Source organism: Solanum tuberosum, unplaced genomic scaffold (genome assembly GCF_000226075.1).
Source record: "Solanum tuberosum cultivar DM 1-3 516 R44 unplaced genomic scaffold, SolTub_3.0 scf00102, whole genome shotgun sequence".
Lineage (NCBI taxonomy): Eukaryota > Viridiplantae > Streptophyta > Magnoliopsida > Solanales > Solanaceae > Solanum > Solanum tuberosum.
This window is the reverse complement of record NW_006239028.1, coordinates 1,081,179-1,090,203: the sequence shown is the minus strand read 5'-3', so window position 1 is coordinate 1,090,203 and position 9,025 is coordinate 1,081,179. Positions and strand designations below refer to the sequence as shown.

At 33.5% G+C, this 9,025-nt stretch overlaps 1 pseudogene; it reads left to right on the top strand.

Moving 5' to 3' along the window:
• The first annotated feature begins 770 nt into the window (after positions 1 to 770).
• LOC102588146 (G-type lectin S-receptor-like serine/threonine-protein kinase SD2-5) overlaps positions 771 to 9,025 on the top strand; it is a 12,452-nt pseudogene continuing 4,197 nt past the window's right edge.

Sequence of the window (9,025 nt, the reverse complement as noted above, 5' to 3'; positions counted from 1 at the left end):
TATTAACAAAGTAGATTATAAATAATATTTTTTATCTATAAATAAAATATAAAAAATATATATTATGTCGGTTTGGTTTGGATTCGGTTTGACTTTTTTCTTTTAATACCAAACCAAACCAAGAGTGGTCGGTTTTTTTTTTTCAACCGCCAAACCAACCAAACCAAACCACAAATCGTTTTTTTTTCGGATTGATTTGGTTCGTCGGTTCGGTTTGACTTTACAGTTTGACTTGTACACCCCTACCTTCAACTTTCCTTTTTGAATTAGGGACTTCAACTGGTAGTGTCCAGTGAGCATTATTGTGATACGCTACCGGAAAACTGGGCCTGAAAGTTCGTTTGTCCTTGTTAGAATGAGTTAGAGCCCTTAAATGGGTTGTTAGTTTCCTTATATGAACATGCAAAATCCTCCTTCATGAGCTAGTTTTGGGGTTAAGTTAGACCTAAGGGTCATATTTTCACATGGTGTCAGAACTAGGTTTGATCTTAATTTAACTTTTCTATTTCCTTTCCAGAAATTCAAGCTAATCGAATTCTGAGGATTTGGAACTTGAAAGGTTTCTCCACGTTCTTGAAATATATAATCATATTCATGCTTTATTGTAAAAGGCATAACAAGGTTCACTTTCAAAGTTTAGTAAATAAAGTGAAGTCATTTGATATAGTCAAAATACAGCTACTGGAAATAGTGTTAGAAGTAACCAAATGTTTGGAAAATGATATCACACGGCAAATATTGAGTGTGATGCCTAACCACTCAGCAAGATTGGAAATAGAAACTTGGTATCTTTTTCTCATTCAACTGTTCACAACAAGAAGGTCATATCCCAAAATATAATTTTCTAAGAACTTCAGATTTTGTAACATAGATATGATTGCAGAGCAGAGAGTGTAGCTTCCTATCCTTCTCTTCATTTGTCTCCACTTTTTTTCATTCCGGTTTGCTTTCTCGCAACCTTTCTTGGACTATAATGTCAATTTTATGAATTCTACTACTGGACTTTCCAATTCTTGGATCAATATGCCATATGTTAGAGTTTATAATACCTCCGTGCCTTCTGAAATGACGCCTATTATTCGGAGCAGAAAGGATAGCCCTCAGTTTCTCTTTGCCTTCTATTGCCCCCTTCTAACTAACAGTACCACAGAATGCCTTCTTGGTATCCTTTTGTATCACAACAGATCCGACGGGGTTTCAAGTGTTCCCCAGTTAGTTTGGTCTGCTAACAGGAACCATCCAGTGAAAGTTAATGCAACGTCGCAACTAGGCCAAAATGGCAACTTGGTCTTGACAGACTCTTGTTTGGTCCACTAATACTACTGGAAAATCTGTTTCTGGCTTAAACATGACAGAAATGGGAAATCTTGTGCTCTTTGATAAGAGAAAGCAAGCAATTTGGCAGTCTTTTGATCATCCAACAGATTGTTTGCTTCCGGGGCAGAAGTTGGTTTCGGGGCGGAAGCTGATAGCAAGCATTTCAGGTTCCAATCAGTCCTTTTCTTTTACTGTTCTTAATGGAACCCTGGTGTCTTCCATAGATACCAACCCACCTCAGTATTATATCGCTTCAAGTCGGGATGATGCTCAAAATAGTCCTCTTTATGATTTTGATGGTCGAACCTTTACTGCTCTACAAGACCCTTATACATCCCAATTCATAAAGCTTGGGCCTGATGGACATTTAAGGTTATACCAGTCGGATGCATATGATTGGAAACAGTTAGATGAGGTCATGAATTCATATCTAGGGAACTGTGGGTACCCAATGGTGTGTGGAAGATATAGCATTTGTACAAATGATGGGCAATGTAATTTCCGGTAAAAGGAAACCTCTTCAGGCCAATAAATAGGAACCCGGATCTCGGATGTTCACAGCTAACATCCATTTCTTGCAACTCTTTGTTGGGTTTAGCAAGGTGTGAATGGGAAATAAAAAAAGAGAAAATGGAAAGTGAAAGAACCAATGAAAATGGGGGAACCAATTTTGGAGGAAAAATGAAAAGTCATTGCAAAAGTGCAAATGAATAGTCATTTGCACCATATTGATAGAAGAGAGGAAATTGTTGTCCTTATATTAGGAAACACTTCCTTTAGTTCTTAAAGGGTTAAGAAGAAGGTGCCCCCTCGCGCCGTCGTCGTCGCTCGGCTTCGGCTTCGAATTTTAATTTTGATTTTGATTTTGATGTGATTGATAATATTTTTTGGACAAAATTTATTTAATCAATCTTGTTAAATCATTTCCTTTCTCTTATAAATTAATTCAGAATGTTAGTTAACTAACATAATTAATTTGGCGCAACTGAATTTATTTGAAATTCACGTGTAATGGTAATCATTCCGAAAAGTCGTACTTTTCCCAAACGGTAATCCTTCCTAAAAATCGTTACTTTTCCAAAGGACACAATGTTCTGGAAAAAACGGGTCTTTCTGATCAGACGTTTTCCTTGCTGCATATGGCTATAAATAAGAGATCTTTTTCGTTTTTTCAAACACTGAAAAAATTTCCTCTCTGCATACATTTTCTTGCATAAATAAAATTGTCGATCGACTGAGTCTGTGTGTGCTCTTGTTGCTGTTCTTGCGTTCGCTGAAGTTATTGAAGTTTGAGGTATCGCTACTTCTTTAACATGTTAATCCGTTTTATCTTGGGAGGATTTAATCTGCAATCTCGGGTACAGTGAGGGGATTAAATTTCTTAAGAAAACACAGTGATTTCTGTGGACTCAGATTAAAATTCATTCTGTCTATTTCATCTTTTTTCTGTTTATGTATTTTTGACTAACCTGAATACAGGAGATAGCAATCTTAAGAAATTTAATAGAACTACATCCTTTCCTTTGTGATATAATGTAAATTACGCTATTACAAGCGGTGAAGCACCTGAGAGACTCCTAATTACAACTGTTAGGCACAATCAAAAGATGCCCAAATATGAATAATTTTAAAAAGAAGTTAGAGGATCCACTTTTAACTCTTTTCTTTTTAGAAAGAAAAATAGTTGGAACGTATCAAGCAAAAGGGACAAAAAATTGGCCTTATTCAAGTAGGATTTGTGACCTTCAGATTGAGAATATATATGGTTCCCATGCTCATAGGAATTAGGATTGGTGAGACTTAGAGCCCGTTTGGCTTAATTTAAAAGATGTAGTTTTTAAAAATTAAAGTTTATTAAATTTTAAGTTAAAAGATGAAAAGTAGGTAAGTATCTATTTTTAACTTATTTCAAGTTATTTTTAATTTTTGTCAAACACTTTCAAAAGCTAAAAATGTCTTAAAATAGATTTGACCAACTTTTAAGTCAATCCAAACAGGCTCTTATGAGTACTCTACCACTAAAAAGAAGTGTTTTGTATTCCCTCCTAATTAAATTATTTGTCGTGTTTTTTTTATACGATTCATAATTAAACATTAAATAAGAAGACTGGAAGAATATGTAATCTTCTTAAATAGCCTCATTTATGTATACGCTTCATAATTAAACATTAATTAAGAAGACTGGAAGAGTATGTAATCTTCTTAAATACCTTCATTTAAGTATTAAAATATAACATCGCTTAATTAAATTTCAACTTTATTTATGTATCATTAGTTTTCTATAATTCAAGTGTATGTAATCTTCAAAAATAATTACTACTTTACTACAGACAAGACGAAGATGAATAAATTTAGATGATAAAATAATAACTACATTTTAAAATGATAAATAAATTTAGATAATTATTTTTAAAAATCACTACAGACAAGACGAAGATGAAAAAAAAAGAGGCAAATTACAGAAATCACATACTTTTAAAGCAAAATTACAATCTATCCCTTAAAAGTTTATAATTACAGAAATCCTTCAAACGAGTACAATAATATAAGCGCTGATACATTAATCTGATGCGCGAGATACATTAATCATTAAGTAAGATACATTACATTTTATACATGATACACTAATCTGATGCGCGAGATACAATAATATAAGCGCTAATATATTAATCTGATGCGCGAGATACACTAATCTAATGCGCGAAAATGAGGAATTTTGTAAATTTATAAAACTTATAGGGGATAATGATAATAAGTAAACTAAAAGGTAGTATTTCTGTAATTTTTCTAAAAAAAAAAAGAAAGAATGAACTGAAAAATGAAGCGAGGGTTATCTTGTTTGTGATAATACGGCATATAGCACTCTGTTCGATTTTACTGCTCACTTTGAAATTTTGTATGATTATTAAAAGTTATCGATTAATATTTTACAATATGTATAGTTTCAAGTTAACCAATGATTTGGAAAATATATTATTAATGTTGAGGATAAAATAGGAAAATTTAATTATTTCATTTTTATATGTTAAAAGTGAAAAGTAAATAGTGATAAATTTATAAAATACTATCAAATTGTGAACGGAGAAAGCAATTGTTAATACTCCCTTTATTCTATATTAATTAAAATTTTTGAGACTTTTATTATTTTTCAAATTAATTTAATTGTTCAATTTTCAAGACTACTTTTAAAATGTTATTTCAATTTTACCCTTCATTTGGATTTTCAATGTGCTGACTTAAATAAATTTGATAATAGATGCATTTAGGCAATATAAAACTGAAGTTGAAAATCAGTTGGATAGAAAGATCAAAATGATCAGAAGTGATAGAGGTGAAGAATATGAATCTCCATTTGCAGAAATATGTTTGGAAAATGGAATAATCCATCAAACTACTGCTCCTTACTCTCCACAATCTAATGGAATTGCAGAAAGGAAAAACCAAAATTTAAAGGAAATGATGAATGCCTTACTTATAAGTTCAGGTTTACCACAAAACTTGTGGGGGGAGGCTGTTGACACCCAATTTTGACCCTCCCCGATAACAATTAGTTTTGAGCCTCTTAATTTTCAAACGGTTTAGAATAATTAGCTTTACAAAATCTGAACAGTTTCAAGGTTATTTTAAGTATTTTCAATTGGTTTTTATAGTATTTCGAATAATAAATATATTTCATATAATTATATACGTAATTAGTATATTTTATAAATATTGGAAAATCATATCAAAAGTTTTTTTACTTGGTTTAAATAAATATTTTAGTTGTTTAATTCTAGTTTGAATTATGGTTTCAATTTTGAATTAATGAGTTTATAGGCAAATCGATTAGTTTATAATTAAGTTAGCTATTTTATTTCGTCAAGATTAAGAAGCTCATAGATTAATTATATTAATTCATCCTACGAGAATTCTAGCCGAGTCTTCTAGAAATTAATTCTCTAATTACACCTTAAATCCGTTTTGGCTAACTTACTGATTAATTCTCTATTTAAAATTTTAGCCAAATCATCCAATTTCTTCAACTCCTCAAGCCAATTTTGGGCCTTGTACTTTACATTTTCCAGCAGTCCATCTACCCAACCTTTCCAGCCCACATTTCCAATTCCTTTTCATCCCAACAACCCACTAATATGCCCTTATTCCCAGTCGACCCAAAAAGCCCACCAAACACATCCCAAACAACTCAACATCAATACATATCACATACGTACAGTACATACCCGACCCAACCCTTTTTCTTCTTCAGAAAAGAGACCCAAAAATGACGTTCAAAGTGAACAAACGGAAAGCAGAACGCGGAACAGTACTCTGCCTCTCTTTGGCGTCTTCTTCACGCCTTCTCACTTGCAGCAACAAAAAGCACCTGCTAGCCTGCGCTTTCGTCCTTGCCAGCGCGAGATGAAGACACGTCGAGCAGCAGGTACAATGGAATCGATCCCAAGCGTCGATTCACCTTTTCCTCTTTCGGAATGGTTTGAAATCGCAGGGAAAAGTTGTTTAGCTTGAATGGTGAAAGATTTTGAATTCGAAGTTGAGTTGGGCCTTGTTGATCCGGATTTTTGATCCGTTTTCCCCTATTCCGAACCCTAGTTTCTTCTATATATTCTTGGATTATTCATTTATAAAGGAGAGGGAATTTTCTTTTGAGTGATTAAAAAAAGGGAGAATATACATAGACTCAAAGGCGAAAAAACAGACCCTGAAATCAATAATATTACAAGAGTATTCAGTTGCCAGCTTCTTCTTCTTTAAGACGACATTTTTGCTGCTTAATAGAAATCTCAAAGGTCGTTTGTGGTTGTGGAAGAGCTCTTCCTGTTCGTTTTGCCTCAGTCGCTGCACGGAAGAAGGTACTGCCCCCTCTTCTGCAATGCCCTCCTCGCCCATTTTTCCTATTATTTTTTTTAGAAGATGATAGTGTTCCGATGTCAAAAAGGTTTTTTTTTTTTTTTGAAGATGATGGTGTTCCGATGTCAAAAAGATTTAGTTATGTGACTACTTATTGTTAGTCGTAGTCATTTTAGCATTCGGAAGGTCGGCATTTTATTTGTTTGACCTGTATTACTGGTTGTTAAAGTTTTCTGCAAGAAAGTGTGTCTTTGTTCTCTTTTGAAACTTGAGCCTCCATCTCATTTGGGAGTCATATTTTGGTAGTTTAAATGTACTTGTTTGTATTATTACGACTCATTTGTTCATCCTAGTTAATAGAGCTTCCTACTAGCATGAAGATGCCTCCACAAGAGTGGCGATGTTCTCGTTATATTAGTCCAAGTTTTATTCCATGTCTCCGATTTGAAGTGAAATAGTTGTCACCCACTTAATAGAGCATTAGTGTAGCTCGAATTTTCCTTAATATTGTGTTGCTATTTATTCAATGTCGGATTTTATGAACTAATTTTATGTGTCTTAGGTTCCATGCGGCTCCTATTTTAAAATTTTGCCTTGATAGTGTGTCAATATCCATGCTTGTTGATTATGGTTTCTTGAAAGAATGTGTCATGGCTATAATATTATAAAGGAGGGGTTAGAATTAGTGGTGGGCTGCTGTCCATAATTGCAGCAGTTAAAATTATTCCTCTTTCCAATTTTGGGAAGCTGTTTGTTCGGGTTAAATAGCTTAGGCGATGCATTCGTAAAGTTTTTTTTTTTTTTTGGGGTTGCTCTCTGTATTGTTCAAAGTGCACATTATGGTGAAATTATTTTCCTTCAAATACGCACGTCTTCTAAAGCTAAGCAGCCCCCTTGACGATTAAGAATAGTATTGTTTACTTTCCGTTTTGCATTAGCTGTGTTGCTCACTTCCTTTTATTTTATTATATTTTTGGGGGCTATTTATTTATTTATTATTATTATTATTATTATTTTATTTATTTATTTATTTATTTTTCTTTTTCCCTTCTCCATGAGTTTGTCTGCCCAGTTCCTTTTTTTGTCTTTTGCTTACTAGAGTGAATTTTGTTTCTTTGAAATTGGAAGGTTTTGACTTTTTTTTTTTAAAGTTTAGTTGTATAAAACATGTTGGGTTGATATTAAGTGGATTCTTCCTATTAAATTTGGCCCATGTTCTGCTTCCTTGTCTTCACTTTGAATAATGTTCTTAACGCATAACTTCACTCGATTGGCTATTAGATGTGTGCGAAAGTAAATATTGTCATGGGTGTTAGTGTCTGCCAGGTTATCGTGAGGAAAAATTGATCTCACTACCATCTTGTATATTTAGTTATTTTTAGTGAGTATCCAATTTTGATTAATTACTAATCCTTATTATTTGTTTATTTTATGCACGATCTTCCCTGATTTGGGTCTATCGGACCCTCTCCTTTATTCCTTGCATCTCGAGATTGGTTGAAGCTCAACACTTCCTTCTTATCGAGTTAATCGGGTCAATGGAAAGGAAGAACAGGTCCTTTTAAAAATTGACGAACAGGGATTAGAGCCGATATGGATTTCTGTACACTAGGTGTATACAAAAAAATGAAAAGGGGGCTTAAAAGGCCCACTCCTTATTTTACAAGTTGTATCTTGTTACTTTTGGGCCTAAGCCCACTTTGCTATTATTTTGTTAGATTTTAGGACAGGTGGAAGGACATTGGGCCTAAGGTCCAAAAGAAATGTCTTATGTATATTAGACTAGAACAGGTGCAGGTGACTCAAATGGGCCAAATGCCCAAAACAAAAATGGGCCCAAGTACTGGCCCAGGCGGACAGATCCAGACTCGGGCCCAAACTTCCTTTCCTTATCTATTCAATTGCTATTATATGTTTTATTTGCTAAAATTAATCTTAAGATTCTAAAAATTCAACTCCCCAAAAGATAACCATTTTGAATTAGCTATTTAAAATTAAGCAAACATTTTTCTACTAGACTTTTTTTTCAAGAAAATTTGCAAAATGTTATACTTAAATAAATATCCACTTTCTCCTTTAAGATCTTTTTAAAGTATTAAACTGTTTACTTCTTAATTAATTTAAGTATGTCATGCTTTATTTTAAAATCAATTAGCCAAATAGTTAATTACCGGATAACCGCGTGTTAGCGGGCATTTTGGGTGCTTTCAAACCCTTTCCGAAATGTTAATATGAAACCCCCGAACCCTTCAAATATTTTCAATGATTTACTGTTTTGATCTATTTGAAAAATGAATAGTTTTCTTAATTTTTTCTTAAAAATTAAGTGGCGACTCTTAAAACCAGTCCAAACAATATTTTTAAATAAAATAGAGGCTATCCTTACAGCAAATCGAATACTCAATAGAGTGCCTCATACGAAGACACATGTTATTCCATATGAGAAATGGAAAGGTAGAAAACCCAACTTGAAATATTTCAAAGTGTGGGGGTGTCTTGCCAAAGTCCAGGTTCCTATACCTAAGAGGGTGAAAATAGGGCCTAAGACTGTGGATTGTGTATTCATTGGATATGCCACAAATAGTAAGGCATGTCGATTTTTGGTTCATAAGTCCGAACATCCGGATATTCATGATAATACGGTAATGGAATCAGATAATGCTGAATTTTTTGAACATATCTATCCGTATAAAACTAGACTTGAGTCATCTAGTGGAGGGTCTAAACAACCTCGAGAAGAACCAAAAGAGAATGAAACCAATGAAGAGAGTCCAAGGCGCAGTAAACGTCAAAGGACAGCTACTTCATTTGGATCTGATTTTGTAACATTCCTTCTTGAAAGTGAGCCTCAAACATTCAA